The sequence below is a fragment of the Rosa chinensis genome, chromosome 1, assembly GCF_002994745.2.
Source record: "Rosa chinensis cultivar Old Blush chromosome 1, RchiOBHm-V2, whole genome shotgun sequence".
Classification (NCBI taxonomy): domain Eukaryota; kingdom Viridiplantae; phylum Streptophyta; class Magnoliopsida; order Rosales; family Rosaceae; genus Rosa; species Rosa chinensis.
Genome location: NC_037088.1, coordinates 1,285,398 through 1,306,965, shown reverse-complemented (window position 1 = coordinate 1,306,965; position 21,568 = coordinate 1,285,398). Strand labels below are relative to the sequence as shown.

The 21,568-nt window shown below is 39.8% G+C and overlaps 2 long non-coding RNA genes and 1 pseudogene across 7 annotated transcripts; 1 reads left to right on the top strand and 2 right to left on the bottom strand.

The window, feature by feature from the left end:
* Positions 1-265: 265 nt before the first annotated feature.
* On the top strand, positions 266-12,912 carry LOC112191386 (annotated as a pseudogene).
* Positions 12,913-17,177: 4,265 nt separating this feature from the next.
* LOC112181507 lies at positions 17,178-20,079 on the bottom strand. Of its 6 annotated transcripts, none has more exons than XR_002928906.2 (9): positions 19,970-20,079; positions 18,997-19,136; positions 18,787-18,915; positions 18,394-18,531; positions 18,203-18,250; positions 17,924-17,955; positions 17,689-17,749; positions 17,524-17,580; positions 17,178-17,289 (listed from the first exon to the last, which is right to left on the bottom strand). It is a non-coding gene; the product is annotated as an uncharacterized LOC112181507 (long non-coding RNA). The 6 variants fall into 6 exon arrangements; XR_002928909.1 differs by lacking the exon at positions 19,970-20,079 and adding an exon at positions 19,228-19,296 and having other exon boundaries at positions 18,203-18,255; XR_005805039.1 differs by lacking the exon at positions 19,970-20,079 and adding an exon at positions 19,228-19,296 and having other exon boundaries at positions 17,689-17,744; positions 18,203-18,255.
* Positions 20,080-20,588: 509 nt separating this feature from the next.
* LOC121051074 lies at positions 20,589-21,130 on the bottom strand. Its single transcript, XR_005805040.1, has 3 exons — positions 20,997-21,130; positions 20,716-20,891; positions 20,589-20,610 (listed from the first exon to the last, which is right to left on the bottom strand). It is a non-coding gene; the product is annotated as an uncharacterized LOC121051074 (long non-coding RNA).
* Between the last annotated feature and the right edge of the window lie 438 nt (positions 21,131-21,568).

Here is a 21,568-nt window from a genome sequence, read left to right as displayed (position 1 = left end):
CGAGAAAAAGAAGAGAAAAACAAAAAAACTTCAAAAATGGGAACTAAAAGAACATTGAAAACATACCTAAAAAAGTGTCAAAAATTTGCCGGAAAAAATTGCCTGCAATTTAGTTGCCGGAGATGGCCGGAAAACTGTGGTGGCCGGCGGTGGTCACTGGCCGGAGCTGTTGCAGAGCTGAAGCAGGGCTGCTTGCAGGGCTTGTGTGGGGGGCTGTCGACAGATATCGGCAGGCACTCGCAGGTGCTCGACAAGCTCTCGGCAGATGTCGGCAGGCTTGCGCAGGCTCCTCGGCAGGTGTGCGCAGGCATTAGATAGACGCTCCGCAGGCCTGGGCAGCAGGCGCAGGGGCGCGCGCAAGCATGTGCGGGGCCTAGGGAAGGCTCTGTCGATAGATGTCGATAGGAGCTCGGCAGATGCTGGCAGGCCAGGTATAGGGGCTTCCGGTAGTGAGGCTATCAGAGCGAGGCTAACCCGAGCGGTTCAGCCTATTCCGGCGGCCGGTTCAGGCAGGTTCCGGTGGTTCAGCTGCCGGTTCTGGGTTCCTTGAGGCTAGGGCTTCAATATGTGGGGCGGTGGATGTTGGAATTTGAGGGCTACGAAATTAGGGTTTCAGGGTTAGTGCTTCATGCTGATAACGTGTTTTAGGGAATCGATATTTGAGAGAAATTTGTTGTGTATTCTCATTGATAATAGGGGCCTCTTTATATAGATAATTACAATGCATAGAATCTGAATCATACAAGGAAAGTAATCGTACATGGAATAGGAATCTAGATCCTTCTAAAGCAACCCTATTACCACTAGGTCAAGTAACCTAGAGTTTGGGCCAGACATATAATCGGGATTTCCTTGAACAAGTTTCAAATTAACACTTGTATGTAATTTTCTATAATTTTTTCATTCTTATATCGGCTTTCTTTTATTTTATTTTTTCCTTTGTCTTTTTTTTTTTTGCCTTTTTCTGTAAAGTTGTAAAAGCTTACGTCAATCTGTACTAAGTCATCCTGAAGAAGCAAAGAAAGCCAAAAAAAAAAAGGAAAGACAGAGACAAAGGAACCCAAACAATATCAATTTGGTTTGTGATATTTTTTTTTCTGGTCTAAGGTTTGTGATATTTTAGTTTCATCTTATATTATGTCATCTGGTACGTAAAAGCTTACGTCAGTCTGTATTACGTCATACAGATCATCGATCTTTCTAAAACTTTCTTCCCCTTACGTTAATGGATCGGGGTCGGTCTCTCACACAGTCCAACTGTCTCACGCAGTTGATCATGTAGTGGCATTTGTACATTTTTGAGAGCCTATATAAAGGTACATGGCCATATTAGAAGCTTAAACCAAACACAAACCGAGCAATTAAAATGAAAATGGAAAATCCCACACGGTATAGAACATAATTCATGTTGTGGTGCTTCCTTATCCTAGCCAATGACACATCAACCCTCTCCTCCAGTTCGCAAAGCGCCTGGCCTCTAAAGGCGTCAAGGCCACTCTAGCCACCACCAGTTACACTGTCAGCTCCATTTGAGTCCCTAACGTTGGGGTTGAACCCATCTCCGATGGGTTCGACGAGTCTGGCTTTGCTCAAGCGGCGGATGAGGATACATTTCTTCAGTCATTCAAGGCCAACGGCTCGAGAACCCTATCTCAAGTCCTGAAGAAGTTCGAAGACTCCAAGTTCCCGGTGAATTGTGTTGTGTATGATTCATTCCTACCTTGGGCTCTTGATGTTGTTTGAACCCAAAATTAACATTTTTTCCCGACGGAAGGGGACTCGAAGAAATCGGGCCAATATCTGTGGCCCAAGCATTTATTTCCGACAAATTCGAAAAATATTGTTTAGAGGCTAAATAAAGCGTACTTAAAGATCAAGCGATCTCGGAGCATACCGTGATATTCCTTAATTTATTATCAAATATTGGATAATTGTTTGCTTAAAGATTGTGCAAGAGAGGAGAGGTGCAAGCTACACTTATATGGCAATTAATATAGTGGACATGGACCAATTCAGGAAGGATTCAATTGTCCTATATATGCAAACAATGCACAAGGTTCCCATGCAATGGACGTGACTAGCTAGGGAAGGAATCAACCACCTTAATTGCAATAATCAAGGAGTATATATGATTGCTAAGTCATGGGCAAACTAAGGAAGAGATACATACAAGCTGCAGGAATCAAGGGTATGTGGGCTACATATACATATATATATATATATATATATATATGCATGAATCAAGGGTATGTGGGCTACATATATATATATATATATATATATATATATATATATAATTGCATGCCGCTAGCTACAGAGTCCTTGCGAAGATACAACTGTAATTAAGATACGTGCATCCAAGAAGATTACGTCCAAGACTCGAAGAGGCAATTAATCTTTGCCTATATTCTAGCGGCGACAAAGGATAATTATTATGTTATCAAAATTATTAAGAGTTTTGATTTGATTCAAATGCCAATAACTGTGGCCTAAAATATAGTATTTCATTCCTATTTGGAAGGTGAATCTGCAACAGCCTATATATAGAGGCTAAAACGGAACAACAAAGGACAACTCTCAAATTAACAAACCATACAGATTATCAAAGCCTCTCCGGAGCAAACCTACCCGCAACCCAGTTGCAACCCAGCGAAGCTAAAGTCATGCTTTAGCAAAACCCGTGCTTTCTCCAAACTTCCCAGTGATTGCTCTGCTCAACCTACAACGTTGAGTATCGATTCGGTGTCGCGAACAGATCACAACCAAAGCCCTTATCCGTAAGTTAAGAAGTCCTTTCCGAAAGGCATAGAGAAGAACCTGGTGACGAGGTTGATGCTCTCCTCGTCCACTCCTCGTCCACAGCGTTTGATCAAGAAGTCTGGTCAAGGGATTCTCCAACGACTGCACCCCACGGTGCTGGCACGTCTATGCACACGCTTAAAAGAGATAGTTTGCACCCATACTGGTTTTGGAGCCAAACATTTTGGCACGCCTAGTGGGACCGCACTAGAGTCTCTTTGTGTTCGCCATTATTCGGATGCCAGAGGAAAATCTTTATCAAAAGAAATTCCTGAAGTCATGCCTGTTTTTCTCAAAAAGAAGAAGTGCAAATTCCTAAACTTCTCAAAGCGCCAGGCCTCCAGTTACGAGCCGCATAAAACTGATGGTGATGTTGTTGCTGCAGATGACCAGGCAACGATTGAAGGCTACGTACGCATTCCTGTCCCAGAAAATGCGAGCATTGAGGAGCGGCTTGCTATCTTTCAAAAGAATAATGCTGAAGATAATGAAAGGATGGAAAAAGCCCTCGCGGAAGAGCGTCGGAGGCTTGACGAGCTTTCCATTTCACTTCAAAAGCTTGAAGTGAATTAACGACAAAAACAAGGATATTGGCAAGATATGCACAAGCAAAGCCAAGAAAACCAGCAGCAGTTCGTGAATGTCGTTGCGGCCCACCACAAGCAGACCTCACCGGAGTTCGCGACTTTGCGCGAAGAGGTCGTTTTTGAGATTGAATTGCCTATAGGTGGCAATCAATCTAAGGGTCTCACAGGTGAATCACAGCCTTACATAGAGGTTGTGCATGGAGAAGATGGTCCACAAAATTTTTCTTCTGGCAATACAATTGTCTCTGAACAAATACTTGATTTCTCCACTGACCCAGCCATATATGTGGCTACTGGTCAGATGCATGGGGGGCAAGATGCAGAGCACGTTGATTCCCATAATCAACAGAAGCAAGTTCATGTTCAAATTAATTATGATTCGGCTGCTGGACACCATCATGATCAAGAAATTGATCATAATCATGGTCAAGAACATGACCCACTCAATTATGACCATGCAGGGGATCAATTAAGGCATTGTTATGGCCCACCTTATTGTCATCAATTTAGCCTTGGCCATGCTACTGGACGTCATGGTGAAGGTGGCCACAATCATGACCAATTTAATTATCAATTAAGTTGTAACGTCCCGAACCTAAATTCACCGGTTTACTAGTCATTGGGACGGTAAACGACCTTTACTTTCACTTTTACTTTCGGTTTAGTACTTTTAGTGGCCCTAAAAGTTGACTTTTTGTTCGGGTCAAAATTTGAGAAAATGTTCTTCATGGAAGTTGTAGAGGACGTTAAACCGAGCGCGTGCATATGTGGTACGTAAAAATCGGAGCTCGTATGCGAAAGTTATAAGCGAAATACAAAATTACTGTTCACGGTTACTGTTCATGGTAAGTTTCTATAAATAGCCGAGTTACTGTGGTAAGTTTCCATTTTTGGAAACTTACCCGGCTGTTTCTCTCTCCTCTCCCCCGATTCCTTCCTCTTCGGCCCGATTGCTTCTTCCTCCGGTTTCTTCCTCCTCCGGCCGACCCAGGACACAATCCGGCCACCCCCAAGCTCGGTTTCTTCCCCTTGTCACGTCTGTGGAGGTATTTCACGACAATTTGGCCGGAGAACCTCGATTTGGAGCGGAGGAAGCTGCGGTGGCAGTTGGGTACTTTTGCCGATTTCCGGCGATTCCGGCCACCTCCGGTCCCCATCTCGCCGTCGAAGGTTCGGTTTTCATCACTGATCATTTCCCCTATGGCCTTGTATCACGATTTGTTGTGTAGATGCCGAATCGACGAATTGAAATTCTAGGGTTCTTGAGGATTTCTGGGTTTTTGTTCATTGATCGATTTCGGCCGTTTTAATTGTTATTTGGGAATGTTGTAGTTGAGAAGTTGAATCAGTGTGTTGAGAAGGTGCTACTGTCAAATTTTGGTGGCCATCGGAGATGGTGGCGGCGGCGCCGCCACTGTGGGCGGCGGTAGCGGCGGCTAGGGTAGCTTTTTAATTTCAATTTCTGGCTAGTTAAATTCTATAATTATCATAGAGCATATATGTGAAGTTTGGTGAATTTTGGAGGAGTTTGGAATTGTTTGTGAATTGTTGAAGTTTGGAGTTTTGTGGTGGAATTATGGGAAATCTGACGGTCGGATTTCCCTCGTTTTCATTATGGAATATGTAAATTGAGGAATGGGAATTGTGGAAGAGATTTGGGTTGAATTTGAGAAGTATTGGAGATAGGGATTTTCGGATTTCGTTTAAGTTCGTAATTATTTTATCGGATTACCGTTCATGAAAATATAATTGTGTACAGGGCAATGTCGCGAGCTACGGCTAGATGAAGGAACTCGTTTGCGTGGTTGCCCAATAGTACTGTGAGTGGACGTTTGTTTTAAATAAGTGATGCATGCATTTATTTTATTAAAGCATGTTCTATTTTATTAACGTATTTTCCGAGCATATAAAGTTAATTGCGAATTATCTCATGGATTTACTTTTAAATAATGATTCTCATGAAGTATTTAAGTTCTATACCGGTTGTGAGTTTTGGTTATGAAGTTGTTATGCTCGGATTCGAATTTATAAATGATGTTGATTTTCGACGAATTGATTTTCGATGTGATTTTCGAGATTTATACTGTTTATATTATCTTTATAATCGTCGATTTGAGATTTCTGAAAGATTTTCGAAATGGGATTTCGATGGAATAAATTCTTGTTTATTTATTCGATTTTTGGCATTGGGAATGCCTCATTGACAATCTACTTATTTCTTTAGCGTGTGGGACACGCTGTTAATTTATACGACTCTTTGAGTATTTCCGGGTGCGGTTGGGAATCGTACCCGTGTTGGCTTTATACGTGGACATGGGGAAGCTTTATTGATTTATCGGTTTTTAACCACCATACCCAGGGTCGTTATATATATATATATTATATTACTGGCTAGCCTATTAGTACTCCTCCCTACTTACTATGTGTTCGTAGGCGAGTAGAGGAGAGCATGGGATGCTCTAGAGTGTGGGACACTCCGACCCGAGCCAATAAGGCTCCCTTCTTTTGTATGGTGACACTTCTTCCCCATATTTTATCGTTGCTTGACTAGCGGGGCTAGTCCGATTTTCACTGTAGCCAGCGGGGCTGGTCTTATTTTTCTGAGAAATGAGATTTCGGTTTTACGATATAGTTTTCGAATGTGGTGACTAGCGAGGCTAGTCGATTTATCGTTTTGGAATTCTTGGATTTAAAGCTAAATGTATTTTTCTAATTGTTGCATGCATCGGTTATTAAAGAGAATAAATGTGGGAAAGTATGAAATCCTTTTTCCTTTAAATTGTTTATTTTTGTCCACTCACGCTAACGTTTTTCGTCTACTTTCCCCTGGGCCTTTCGGTTTCTAATGCCCAGTTTGCAGGCGAATTAGTGGAGGTCGGGCGTACATGACATTTGAGGCATAGTTGTCACTACTTCCGCAGTGTAGGATCGCTTGATCCTTTACTCTTCTTTTATATCCCTGTGTATAGTAGTATTGCTCTGCATAACCTTGGGATTAGTATTTTGAGTTTGTGTTTTGTGAAAGTGGAGTTGTTGGTAATTGGGAGCAGGGTGGCTCCAGGAGTATAAGGTTGGTTTGCTTGAAGTGTTTAGTGTGTTTTACAGGTTTTTGGGTAGTCCATTTTAGAGGTGACTCTGCCAAATTTTTGGTAGAGTTATCCCTAACGTGGGCCCCACAGGGCCACCTCGGATTTCAGGGTGAAAGTCGGGGCGGGTCCTGTCATAAGTTGTGGTCTAGAGAAGCCAATCTGTGGCTTTATTAATCAATTCAACTTGAAGTTCTTCATGTATGCTTCAAGGCCAAGCGGTGGCTTTATATATGTGGGAGACACATCTACAACCCACCTTGCAAGAAGGGCCAGAATAATTATTCTAGTGGCCAATTTGTTCTTCGCGACTGTAAATTCGAGTATCATCAATACAAGTTAACTCTTGTTTACAGTTATTCAAATTTCTTGCAAAATGAATTTGTCTATGATACTATACAGTCCATAGAGGCGTCTCAATATGATGTCTCGAAAGAAAATAGAGGCAAACAAATATTTGATATGCCTATTTTTGAAGAAGATATCGATTCATCATATTTTGGTGACTCTAAATATGATCTCGATGCAGAGCCAATATATGATGAATACGATGACAATTACAATTTAATTATTGGTTCCAAAAATCATATGCAGGGGTTCAAGTTCTTTGAGGCTCTTGATCATGAGAATTTTTACCAACAAGTGGGCAAATATAATAGCCAATCTGTGTCTAATTCTACAAGCACCATGTTCTATGACATGGTCGTTGGCGACAAAGCCAATGTTGGAACATCTTCATCTCTAAAAGTCCAATTGAAGATCATGCTTTGCCAACCAACAAAGATACTTGGGGGGCAATATTACTCCTTCTACGAGCCAAATTTCTTCCAAGTTTCCGACGCGAAGTATCTTTGTTATTTTCCTACAAACTCCCGCAAGAGGGATTTTCGTGCCATAAATTTTGATGCATCGGAGCTTGGAGTGAAGCATAGGTGGCCTCCCCCGTGACCTTCTAGAGGTTAGCCAAACGCGTTGCTAAGCTTCTTTCTTTGCTTTTAATTTCGTGTGAATTTTTAGTTTCTAGTTTTCTTTTCATATTTAAAAAAAAAATAGAAAAAGAAAATTACAAAAAGAGGTCAAGTTTGTGCATCGCTAGATGCGAGGATAGTGTTCTGGCCTAGCAGTGGGTGGAACCTAGTTTCTAATATATTTGGGGCCATTTGGCTTTGATGTCGAGTTAAGGCCTGTGCGCATACGAAGGAAGTCGACACCCGCAAAACTCCCAAGGGTCGCGAAGGCAATGGCCGCTAAAGCGAGTGGTCGCGAAGGAGGCCTAATATAGAAGTTCTGGAGAGGATTTCTCAAGTGTTCGAGGTTCGCGACAAGGGGTGAAGTGGCTATTATATTACATGGCCTTGCAATTAATCATGATATATAAAAGTGTTCGCGGGGGCATCATATAATAAGGCTGGTAATTAAAGTGTTCGCTGCTTATATAAAATTAAGAAGGAGCATGTGGCCTCTCAATATGCAGCAATTGAAATTAAGAAGGAGCAGGCCGATTGACATCTAGCCTTCATTGAAAGACGTAATGCGATAGCAAGGAAAAAGGCTTTGGCGTAAGACACTCTGCGAAGAGGTTGGTCACCGAGCGCGAAAGACGCCAGAAATCAACGCACGTTCGTGGAGGATACAAAGTCTGCGAGGAAAGTTTTTCGCCAAGGCTTTTGTGGTGTGATTTCGCGAGGAATTAGTCTTAAACATGAAACAGCGCCCGCGATGCGATTACGGCTCGCTAGGAATTAGTCCTAAACAAGAAGTGGCGCCCGCGATGGGATTACGTTAGCTAATGTTCGCGAGGAACATTTTCGCGAGTGTTTTTCTAGAAAGCAAGGATCACGAGAAGCGGAGCTCGCTAGGTACAATTGGCGTCAACGCGATACTATCCGGCGAAGCACTGCGCCAGAACTTCTTCCAACAAGAGATGCACGCTCTGAGGCAAAGTCGATCAAAGGGCCATTGAGTGGTCTTTAATGGAGAGTATGCCAACCACAGTGGCAAACGTCAAGGCAGAACAAAGCGGGAGACTTTCGATGCTAAAGCAAATTCAGAGAGAGTTTCTTCCGCCAGCGAGAAAAGGAAAATTGAACTGCAGAAGACGGAATGTTGAATCCAGGTCAATCTCCCACTGCCGCCACGAGGAATCGAGTGAAATCCCCAGGAAGTAGTTATCATTTCATGGTTTTCACTTTGTTGGTTGATGAATTGATCTTTTGTGGGCTATTCTGTTGAGCTTTCATAAAAAATCTGAGAATCTGAAATATGCACAAAAGGTGTTTGATAGAAAGCCTAAGAGAGACTGACATGTGCAGACTTGGGGGGCAGAACTATCAATCCTCAGGTTAGTGTGTCTCTGAGAGATTACAAGAGAATATCAGTCCCAAATGGTCAAGTGCAACGAATAGAGGCTTCTGAATATTTGCCTAGCGCACACTGGAGGGCATCAGGGGATTAGTATTTTTTAACTTTTCTTTGTGTGGCAGTGTTCTGCAGTGTTCCCAACACCAAAATTGACGTGATTAAGACTTTGAGTGTCTTGATATAACATAGGGGCAATCCCTATATATGGCCTTAAATAAATTGTTCATGCGAGCAGTTGACAGCAGTAGAATTATCTATTCAAAAAGTCATGTGCAGTAAGTGTGTAAGGAAGAACAAGCTGATTTCTGGAACTTCAAGAAGAATTTGCTGTGAGAATGAAGAGCTGGAACCAATTGAGTTCCTTGGAGTTGAAAAAGAATTCATTTTGCTGAACTAATTAAGATGGCAGTGGAAGAGGACAGGTCTAGTTGGCGCGTCATGTTCTTTAATCATGGTTTAAAAGATTAAAGTGAGACTAAGGATCTTCAACTTTCAGGTTCCTTTATTGCTTCATACTCTCTGTCTTGCTGTGTCCAAATGCCTGGAAATATATTCGAGTATTATACTTGTATATGTATATGCTTGGGGGGCATGTAGTTCAAACTTTTGTGGCATGATTTTAATGCCAAACTTCACAGATTAAGATTTGTTAAAGTGTCTTAATATTGCTAGACCAATACTTGTGGCCTTAAAAATTTTCCGAATTTTTGAGTTTTGTTTTTTACACTAAATGCCAGTAACAGTGGCATTGGAGGCAAATAGATGCAAGAAGAATTTTTGAATAATGGTGGGCATCTCAGGTTGTTGACTCCAGTTACATGAAGTCTCTAAATTAGATACAAAACGAGAATGTGAATGCCATAGAGGAGTATGAACTCACGAAGTGAAGCTGCCAATAAATTTTCAGAGTTTGTCCTCACAGTAGTCTTTTACATCACACTTTGCTTTGCATTCATGGCTGAAGCATTATTGGAAGACGACCTAGCTAAACCAGCAAGTGGCTTTAGTATATGGCAAATACAATGGCTATAGTTGCAGGGGACGAAAACATTCTTGATTGATTGTTATTTCTTCTTTTTTAGAAGAATGTGCAAGTGAGGTGGTGAAGAGGTGGTTTTTGGCTTTATATGCTCAATATGTGGCACACCTGGTGGTTAGGTGTTAGCTAGCCAAGATAGTGGCTAGAAGCTCCAATCAAGATCATCATGCTCTTTGTTATTAAACAATGTTATTAAACAAAATATTGCAGGGGGAGCAAAGAGAGGTGTATGTTTGACTAAAAACTATTATTGCCAAACTGTGGTATGCGTAGAAGAAGGAAAATCTGTTGGAATTTATATCTTTCTGCATAAGGTGATCTTAAGAACATAATCATGAGATCATATGTTACATGAAAAGAGCACCAACTACTACATCTTTTCTTAGCCAATTTCTGTGGCCATAAGTTGCTAGGACCTCTTGTTTTTTCCTGGTACATGGTTGGGGAGTAACAAAATTGTCAAAGAAGGCATCATTTCATGAAAAATAGGCTAGCTACGAACTGTCAGAACCAAATGTGGTTTTGACTCATTATGATCAAGCTGACTTATCAAAAAATAATAATAATAATGGGTTGGCCATTTATTTCGGCCAAGCAACATTTTTGCGTGAAGATGAAAGTTGGTTAGAGATAATTCATAGCATCCGGTATTCATGTTCATCACATGATTAGTTAATGCACCTTTGATTATTAGCTATCTCAATGCTCGTCAAGAAGACTCGATGTCTTTTAAGTTTCACGACCTAGCAATTGAGGTCTGTTGAATTATCAATTTTCATTGAGCCAATGCAAGTGGCTTTAAGGTGACGTTATTGCAAGAATGAACGCTGACTCAAGACCTCTTCAGTCAAGACGGGGAACTTTGACTTCGAGCTCTGAGGGGCAATGTTTGAACCCAAAATTAACATTTTTTCCCTACGGAAGGGGACTCAAAGAAATCGGGCCAATATCTGTGGCCCAAGCATTTATTTCCGACATATTCAAAAAATATTGTTTAGAGGCTAAATAAAGTGTACTTGAAGATCAAGCAATCTCGGAGCATACCATGACATTCCTTAATTTATTATCAAATATTGGATAATTGTTTGCTTAAAGATTGTGCAAGAGAGGAGAGGTGCAAACTACACTTATATGGCAATTAATATAGTGGACATGGACCAATTCAGGAAGGATTCAATTGTCCTATATATGCAAACAATGCACAAGGTTCCCACGCAATGGACGTGACTAGTTGGGGAAGGAATCAACCACCTTAATTGCAATAATCAAGGAGTATATATGATTGCTAAGTGGTGGGCCAACTAAGGAAGAGATACATACAAGCTGCATGAATCAAGGGTATATGGGCTACATATATATATATATATATATATATATATATATATATATAATTGCATGCCGCTAGCTACAAAGTCCTTGCGAAGATACAACTGTAATTAAGATACGTGCATCCAAGAAGATTACGTCCAAGACTCCAAGAGGAAATTAATCTTTGCCTATATTCTAGCGGCGACAAAGGATAATTATTATGTTATCAAAACTATTAAGAGTAAGCCAATAACTGTGGCCTAAAATATAGTATTTCCTTCCTATTTGGAAGGTGAATTTGCAACAATCTATATATAGAGGTTAAAACGGAACAACAAAGGACAACTCTCAAATCAACTAATCATACAGATTATCAAAGCCTCTTCGGAGCAAACCTACCCGCAACCCCGTTGCAACCCAGCGAAGCTAAAGTCACGCTTTAGCAAAACCCGTGCTTTCTCCAAACATCCCAGTGATTGCTCTACTCAACCTACAATGTTGAGTATCGATTCGGTGTTGCGAAGAGATCACAACCAAAGCCCTTATCCATAAGGCAAGAAGTCCTTTTCAGAAAGGCATAGAGAAGAACCTGGTGACGAGGTTGGTGCTCTCCTCATCCACGACGTTTGATGAAGAAGTCAGGTCAAGGGATTCTCCGACAACTGCACCCCACGGTGTTGGCACGCCTGCGCACACGCTTCAAAGAGACAGTTTGCACCCATACTGGTTTTGGAGCCAAACAGATGTGGCGAAGGAACATGGCATATTTGGAGCTTCCTTTTTCACCAATTTGGCTAGTGTCCGTAGCATTCTTCTTCACATTCGCCATTGTCTGATTTCTCTGCCGTTTAAGCTCGAAGACATACCCTTGTAGATTCCTGGCTTGCCTCCACTCGACTTTGCTGACCTGCCTGGCATGCTTAAGAAGCCGGATAGTAACCCAGCTTACTTGAGGATGCAACTGAATCAGTATTCAAACTTAGACAAGGCTGATTGGATCTTTGGAAATACTCTCCAAGCACTAGAAAGCGAGGTATGAATATTTTAATTTTAATAATTACATGTCCATTAAATGCCTGATATTTCTCACAAGAACATTTCCCTTCTCATCTATACCATCAACATCGCACATGATAATTGTTGCTAGTACTAATTCGGGTTTCAATTTGTTCAATATCGAAGGCTGCCAAAGGAGTAGCAAAGCTATGGCCAGCAAAGTTGATAGGCCCTATGATCCCTTCAGCTTATTTGGATGGTCAGATTAAAGGAGATAGAGGATATGGAGCAAGCCTATGGAAGCCTCTTGGTGAAGAATGCATCAAATGGCTAGAAGCAAAGGCACCTAAATCAGTGGTGTATGTCTCCTTTGGAAGCATGGTGTCCCTGACAGCAGAGCAGATGGAACAGTTTGCGTCGGGCTTGAAAGAAAGCGGAGTGCACTTTCTGTGGGTGGTAAGAGCATCTGAACTGAGTAAATTGCCGAATGAAATCATTGATTCAGTAAAGGAAAAGGGTCTATTAGTGACTTGGCGTAACCAGCTGGAAGCTTTGGCACATGATGCAATTGGGTACTTTGTGACTCATTGTGGTTGGAACTCGATCCTCGAAGGGCTCAGACTTGGGGGTTCCAATGGTTGCAGTGCCAAAGTGGGCTGATCAAATGGCCAATGCTAAGTTATCTTGGATTTACTTGGGCTGTCTGTTCTTAAGAAAACAAGGTGTTGACTTTTAATAATGTAATAAGAAGACACACTTTGTCAAACATTTGGATCAGTTTGTATCGTAGATCAGTTTGCATTGCAGCTTCTTATGTTTTATAAACACTAAACTCTTGACTTATTCGTTGTGTGTGCAATTCCAACTCCAACTTGGCCTTAAGCAGCTAAGTTGCAGTATATCCCTTTTTTTTTTTGGTAGCTAGATGAAATATTGGTTTTTGAAGATCAGACCGGCCAATTCATTTTATTTTTAATGTCACACAGTAGTTTATTTATTTTAGTTTTTGAAGCTATCAATTTGTTCTATCTTGTTTGTGATGATCTTAGCTGACAGTTAATATGGACTTTTAGTTTTTGAAGATACCATTTTGTTCTATCTTGTTTGTTGTGATCTTAGCTGACAGTTAATATGGACCATTTGTCTGTTAATGGGATCATATATCCTGTTGCATCTCTTATGTATTATGATATTGATCTTCAGAAATTCATAATCTTTTTTGTTTTTTGTTGTTGTTGTTGTCGTCCATCATTGATACATCCACGTAATTAACTACCCAGCGTTTACGAAACTACAATGTCAGTCAGGCTTACATGTATTATGGTCACTCATTGAAGTCATATTTTTTTGAACTATAGTGATTAATGTGTCCAATTAATAGGTGGATGTCCAATTCCCCCCTCCCCCTAAATTTTAAATTTTAAATTTTGTTAAGCACTAAAAAACAGCGAGTTGGATTCAATGGAGAGGACATATGAAACTTCCCAACTAGGCTGGATTTCAAACCTCATATAAAAAAAAAAGAAAAAAAGTGAGTTGGAGGTGTTCCTGAGATTCATAGGCTTCTCTAATTGCAGATTATAGTTTTCATAAAAAGCCTCTAGTATCATTATTAGTATATTTCTGAATTTAATAATGTAACTGCAAAACAGGCTGCAGCTGCAGGTTGATAGAATCATTGTTTTGCACTTTTCCTTCCCAAGATGTGTGCATGCTTTTTATTTTTATTTTTGAAAAATTTGAGACATACCAGTAGTATGCTCCTTTCATAGATGAGAAATAGTACAACGACTACTCCAATAAGACAATTATGCTCTGAGTAGTCTATGCCTCATACAAACACCTCGCCTTGCAGGCAATCTATTCTACCTAGTTTCTCACGCCGAGCACGCAATTGTGGTACGCTAAAACTAAACACTTCCATAAGACTCATTGAGGTATCTCTACCAGCATAGACAATAGTAACTAGGATCAACCTATCAAACAACTATTGGCTCCTTAACCTCTGACGGGTTGGAACCATGACCCTCCTCCACCACGGTGAACTCTGGTAGTCCATTTACCAATTTCTCCTCCTTCCTAGGAGTCTTGATCTTTTTGCCGGTGACTTCTTCATAGGTGAAGCACACACCACCTTAAGCTCCTTTACCTTATTCTTTGCTCCCTTTGGCCTCCCGGCCTCTTCTTGTAGACTTCCTTCACGGCTTTCACAGAACTCAGACCCATTGTCATAGCATCTAAGTTTGTCTTGCCCACTGCTAAACTCAATCGCAGCTTCTTTGGAGAGATGCCATCTTCATCCACCCGTTTTCTACGCACACCACAACTAGGAGCTGCCTCCATCAACTCATTTTTAGTAACACTACCACTCCCAATCAGCTCCTGCCCTAAACCTCCTGAAGCTGGTTCACTACCTGTTTCCACCTGCTTATTCAGAGCTGCACTTGGCACCCCAGAACTTCCTTCACCACCACTAGTAACAAGCTTACGCCTAGTCTCCTTCCTCCCCTTCGGTTTAGCTGCTGGCATGAATCTCTCCAGCCAGACCTATGAACGCTGCTGTGCTCCAAATACCATCGACGGTCCAACATGGGGAGACAACTCCACACGGTTCAAAACCCTTTCAATATTTCACCGTGCCGACGATTGTTCATTCCTGGCCTCTGCCGGCAGCGGCGGCCCAGCACATGGTAAGCCCACATGAGTAATCAAACCACATTCTTGACATCTGCCATAGAGATTTTTGAAGAAAAAATCCATATCCACATCAACCCCATCATCCACCGTGAAACTCCGTCGGAAAATCACAGGTTGTAGCAAATCCATCTCAACTCGGATCCGAATCCTTCCTTCTCCAAACTCTATATATTATGTCTTTCTGGACATACCACCCCAAAGCGCTGCCAATCCTTCTCAAGCAACAATCAGTATGGAAAGCTGGTGGTAGCCCTTGTACCTTGATCCAGAATGCTAAGGTAGTTAGTGGAACATCCTTTATCTCCCCCACCCCATCATACGGTGCTAGGACAACTGGAGCTCTATCAAAACGCCAAGAACCACCTCGAAGGATCCGTTTACGGTCTGTTGGATCCATCAAGGTAAATAGAAAGCGGTCGCCATGTTCCTGAGCGGTGTACCGTCCATTCAACCTCCAGGCACGTCGAAGCATGCCCATGAACGATCTCTTATTGAAAGCCCTAGCCATCAACAACTTCCCAACCAAATACGTCTGAGACTAACGCAAACCCTCTCCACTAGCCAGACGAAGATCCACCAGCCTGCTAACATCTGCCAAACCAAGAGAAGCAGCTAGTCGAACCGCCATCTCATCCACCTCCTCCATGCTGTTAAGCTTAGAGAATTTCGAAACTAGGGTTTTTCTCCCTCTCTCTCGCTGCAGCGGCTAGGGTTTACTCAATATTTTCAAAAAAGATAGAAAACTTGCCTATTGATTGCTCATATCTTCATACCCTATATTTACTTCATTTGCTAAGACCTATCAATAATCAATTGTGCATGCTTTTTATGGTCACTCGTTAAAGTGATATTTTTCTGAAATATAGTAATTAATGTATCCAATTAATAGTTGAGTGTCCTTTTTTTTTTGTTGCCTAAATTAGAAATTTTTCTAAGCACTGAGTCTGCAAGAAGCCTATAGAGTAATTGTTGTTATTATTTTTCTGTGTTTAATAATGTAAGTGCAAAACAGGCTGCAGGTCAGTAGAATCAACGATTGTCACTTCTCCTCCCCAAGATGGTATGCATTTTTTTTTTGGGTGAAAGTCTGCATTTGAAGTCATCTTAGATTTGCTTAGGTAGTGTACGTACTGAAGAAAATAGAAAGTGTTGATTTTTTATCATTTAATTAGATAAAAAACCGGAGACTTTGATCAATTTGTGTTGGAGATCATTTTGCATTGATGCTCCATATGTTTCATTACACATTAAACATTCATTTATTCATTGTATGGTGCAACTCTAACTCCAACTTGGCCATAAGCAGCCAACTAACAGCATCCATTTCTTTTTATTGGTATTAGACAAAATGTTTGGTTTTTGCATTTCAATTAGAAATTTTTCTAAGCACCAAGTGTTCTTAAGAAGCCTGTAGTATCATTGCTGTTATTATTTTTCTGTGTTTAATAATGTAACTGCAAAACAGGCTGCCGAACAGTAGAATCAAGGATTGCCACTCTTCCTTCCCGAGATGGTATGCATTTATTTTTTTAGTTTTTATTTTTTAAGTCTGCAAGTGAAGTCATCTTGGATTTGCGTATGTAGTGTACTGAACAAAATAGAACTAGTGTTATTTTTTATCATTTAATTAGATGAAACACCGGAGACTTTGATCAATTTTGTGTCGGAGATCATTTTGCATTGCTGCTCCATATGTTTTGTTACACATTAAACACTCACTTATTCACTGTGTACTGCAACTCCAACTCCATGAGAGGACACAAAAAAATGGAGTCCTTAAATCCATGAGAGGACACAAAAAAATACATTCATGTGTCCTTAAATCTAAAACAGGACACTTAAAAAGGGTCATGTATAAAAAAACACCATGTCCTTGAATATGATACAGGTCATTGAAAAAGTGTCCTTAAAACTTCCAAAGAATCCAAAAAAAAAAAAATTAATAAAAGCAATCTTCCTCCAATTATACACCACCAAATGCATTATTAACTGAACCAATATTTCATATCCGTACATATACAAACAAGTTTCTAAAGTGTAAAAAATTACAATTCCACAATTCTAGTCAAGTAATGCAACCTACTGCACCTTGTAGGTTTATAGTTGCTTAATCTAATTCCCAATATCTTCAATCACAACCTAATAAATATCAAAGGAAAAAAAAAGATTAAAGAAACCAAAGAAAAGAAGCACAAGCAACACATTGCCAGGTAGACTAAGCTAAGCAATAGATGAATGAAGACATGAGGGGAATGAAATGTTACCAACTATCAAACTGTAGGCAGAATGAGAGCTCAAATGGAGTTGCACGCATATTGCTTAGTTGTGGTGGTTGGTTCAGGGTCTTGCAAGCATATTGCTTATCAACTATCAAACTGGTGGTTTTTCTCTAGTGTTTGATGGTGACAAGCTAAACCTGCAGATTGCTTGGGTTCTTTTATTGTTTGTCAATAAGAATATATTGTTAACAATTGCATGCATCAACTGTTTTATATTATGTTTTTGTTAAAGCACCTTTCATCATACTAATCAAGATAAAAATTAAAAACACAACGTTGTGTTATCAATGAACCTCTTATGCATCCATACATAATAAGGAGAACTAACTACTTAATCATTCAAAGGGGGGAAAAAAGAGATGGAAGCAGACCTTCATGGCTTTAAGTATCTAATCATCTGCTACTCAAAAGCCTTGATCTTTTATTTCCTGCAGGCACATATATAAACGAAAAAAGGTAACTGCATTCAGCATTGATCCTTAGTTCATTTACATAATCTCAAAAACATAAACTCATTAAGGATTAGTGATACTAACCATGAGCCATGGAATCTGAACAAATAGCTATATTCAAAGCAACCACTGGTATAACCCTGTCCTGTGCAAATCAGTAGTTGATAAATAACAGGAAGGGACCAGAGAAAACTGAACTTGAGATTACAATTTATCCCATCAAGCCTCAAGGCTCAGAGGTAACCAGGCTTGATGACTTGGTACACTTATAGCATAAACCAATAAGCCATAATCGAAATACAAACATTCCTTACTTTACCTATTATAAAATCTTCAAGTAGAGCACGCGTTCTACCACAAAAAAAAAAAAAAAAAAAAAAAAAAAAAACAATTCAATAGAGTAGAAGAGCATAATTCTTGTTTCTTTTACTACCTACTTTATGTAGTCATAAACATTATAAAACATATCAAAATATACAAGGTAAACTTGAGAGAAAAATACAAACATGTATATAAATGAAAGCTCTGAAGAGGATAGATACACAAAACTTGTAACTCAAAAATGAAATGGCAATCGCAATAAAGGATGTGAGCTGACCTAAAATCCAACTGCAAGATACATTGACTTGGGCTAAGATGTAATAGACTGTCCTGGTCAGAAACATTTAGCATATCAAGATGGTGTACAACTTCCAGCAGAGGATATTATATATATATATTGTCCACAGTATCAATATGTGTTATCTACTAACCTCTTATGCAAATATGAGCAATGTTTCAATATTGTACCTTCAATCCTTCAATACTAATGTTCTCTCATGCAGTTCATGTTTGCCGCCGCCATTAAGTTTCAAGGTCATGTTCTCTGAAATACCACATTCATGTTTTCTGAATCACCACATTCATGTTTTCTGAATCATGTGAATCCTGATTAACAAGTTCACATGCTGGCGTATAATTAGGAAACTAATGTTCAAATTGCATTCTACAAAAAACCTAGATACCAAACATATAAAGTTGGGGCTTGTAATTAAGAAAAGATCTATTTTCTATAGGAATCTCTCACGCAAAACAAGAGGAAATAAATTCAATGAATTATATAAATTCCATTAAGGTGCATGTTCAGAGAAAGAACAGTTAAGAAAACTAGGTTTTGCCATTTATGAATCATGAGGTTCATACCTTTGACTTATGTCGATTAGCAGCAACAAATTGGGAAACTTTACTTGCAGTCAATGAACTTGCATGAGCCTGGTTAGCGCCTTCAGCATTTACAGGGTCATCATCAAAATCATCATACGATTCAGCTTCCTGTTCAATTCTAAGTTGGTTGAATTAGTTAGCACAATGGAGGAATGAGTTAAATTACAAAGTATAAGAGAAAAGTCAAACCCATTTAATGGTTTCAGATGTTTCTAGGGTCTATTAATTCTTGGAGTGATGGAATTGAAAATACCCTTCTGCTTCAATTTTTCCTCAAGGGCAGCTCTTACTTTCAACATTTTCATGCTCTGTAAATCAAATTCATCATTCTGCCACATAGTAAGAGGTCTACATCAGAACCAAAGATATCACAACTAACGAGCTTTGTGAATATTAAAATAGTTACTACATTTCTGCTACCATGATTTCAAAACAGCAGAAGAGACGACAATTATGCTCCAGTGCATCAATTGTGGCAGTTGGTTCAGGGTCTTGTAAATATGTCAAAGAGCTACGACAAATAAGGCAGCAATATATAATATCAATGATCTGACTATATGGTAGCCTTCGGTATATTACAAAATAATTGTTAAAAAACTTGCACTTTTTTCAGTCACCTGGAACTTTCATCAAACAGGTGGTGTGCATGACTTCCTTGGCTTGATAATGGAAATGAATTTCTTTGAAAGTGGTAAAAACCGACAACCTGGATTATTAGACAATAACCACTACATCTCTTTTAGCATCCCATTTACTAATGCACCAATCATTCTTCCAATCATCATTGTTAAACCGAAAATTGAGTACTAAAACGATCACAAAAAAGTCCATCACATGCAAAAGAACAAAAGAAACAAAAAATCTGAAAATTCTAGTACTTACTGCTGCAACAGTAAGGCCCAAGTCTTCCACAAATCTTGATCTAGCAGATGATGAGTATCCTATCTACAAACTAAATTTATAGCGCTTTAGGACCAATGCATAAACAAAGAAGTAATGTACACTATTGTATCTCCTTTCTGTGTATGGCACATTTAACCTAGACCAACAACTTGATGCAGTAGAACATACTTATCAGTACACTAACTCTCCTTTCATCCTAAAATATGGTAATATTTGGCAGAAAAATGTAGAATTTGAAATGTGAATGAGAATGACTTACAGCACATCCATAGCTGAAGGAACCACAGAGAGCGACCAATGTGCTCAGAACCACAACACCTGAAGCTCTATTGATATTGGATTTTGACCCTGATAGAGCTAGTAGCCACTCTTCCATGGCTTCTCTGTGCATCAGAAGGAGATGAGTAAGAAGAGTGGGAGTGCAATATTGTTTTATAACGAGAGAATATGAAATCCATCTCATTGTAGATAATATCCATATTATACTATGAACCTGTTTGTTTAGAGACTAGATCTATAGTCTCCATATAAGACAACTACAGACACATAATTCCACATTCTGAAACCCAAAAATTCCAACTAAAGCGTTTAAGACAACTACAGACACATAATTATAAAACGAAATTACTAAACACACAGCGAGCTCTAGAAAATTAAAAGAGATAGTTAAACAAAACAAAGAAAGCATGAAAATGAATCCACTAGCCTGAGGAAAGGGCGTTTGAGCCATTGTCTCCGTCATCCTCAGCTGCTTTCTGTAATCATAGGCAAAATTCATAGCATTCATTCAATAATATGTCTCAAACTTCCAGCAAGAAAAAATTGAAACTGAGCTCAAGAAAGCAAACACTTACAGTCTGTCCCAGAGAAAGCAACCAGTCGTTTCTTATGCCATCGTCCCTGTCAAGCACACAAAAACTCGGTAAAATCGAACAATCACAGAGCCTTACTGCCTCATAAAACCCAAGTATTCGGTGGAAGAGAAACAGAGGCGAAGAAACGCACCAGAGGAAGACTTCGGTGAGCTTCAAGAGAGATCTGAAAGCTCTTAAACCAGGCCCTTCGTCTTCAGCTTCAACCATCTCAGATTCTCAGGCTTTGAATTATTCGGCGTATACATGACTGAAATATGATCACTACTCCATACGTATACTCTTTGCTGTTGGGATTAAAATTCACTCCTGACAATCAAATACTAGTTCATTCTCTCACAGAGCTTCTCCAAACTTTGTAACACACCAGAACATTCAACCTACCAAAAAAAAATTGGGATCGAGTGATCTCACCTTGTACTGAAATTCTTCCCAGAATCTGTCAACCCAGAGTATGTCTCACACCGAGTAACCTCACTATGACTTGAACCCTTGTTATGAGTCGTCGTCGTCTCCTCCGCCGAGTCGAATCAGATCGAATCTGCTTTTGGCTCGAGTTTCTTTCATTTTTTTTTTCTATCACAACTAAGAACTGGAAATAGAGTGAGTGAATCATCTTTCTCTATTTGGGCCTTTGGGGAGGGTTTCAATTGAAGAGGGAAATCGAAAATTGGGGGAGGAGGGAAGTGAAATTGGGGGAGGGAAACGAAAATGCAAAGTATAGCTGCAGCGCCGCGCGTTTTCTAATTTCAATATTTTAATTTTTCAGTTGGAGCCCAATATTAGGACACGGCATCCCCTAACACGGGTGTCCTTGAAAGACTCTCCACCCATTCAAAATTTGCAATTTAACATTGTGTGTCCTTAAAAACCTTCAAGGACTCCACATAAAATATGTGTCCTTGTTTGATGTCCTTAAATCCCTTTTTTCTAGTAGTGTGCAATACTTCTGAATTTAATTGAAAACCAGAAGAAAAGAAGAGAAA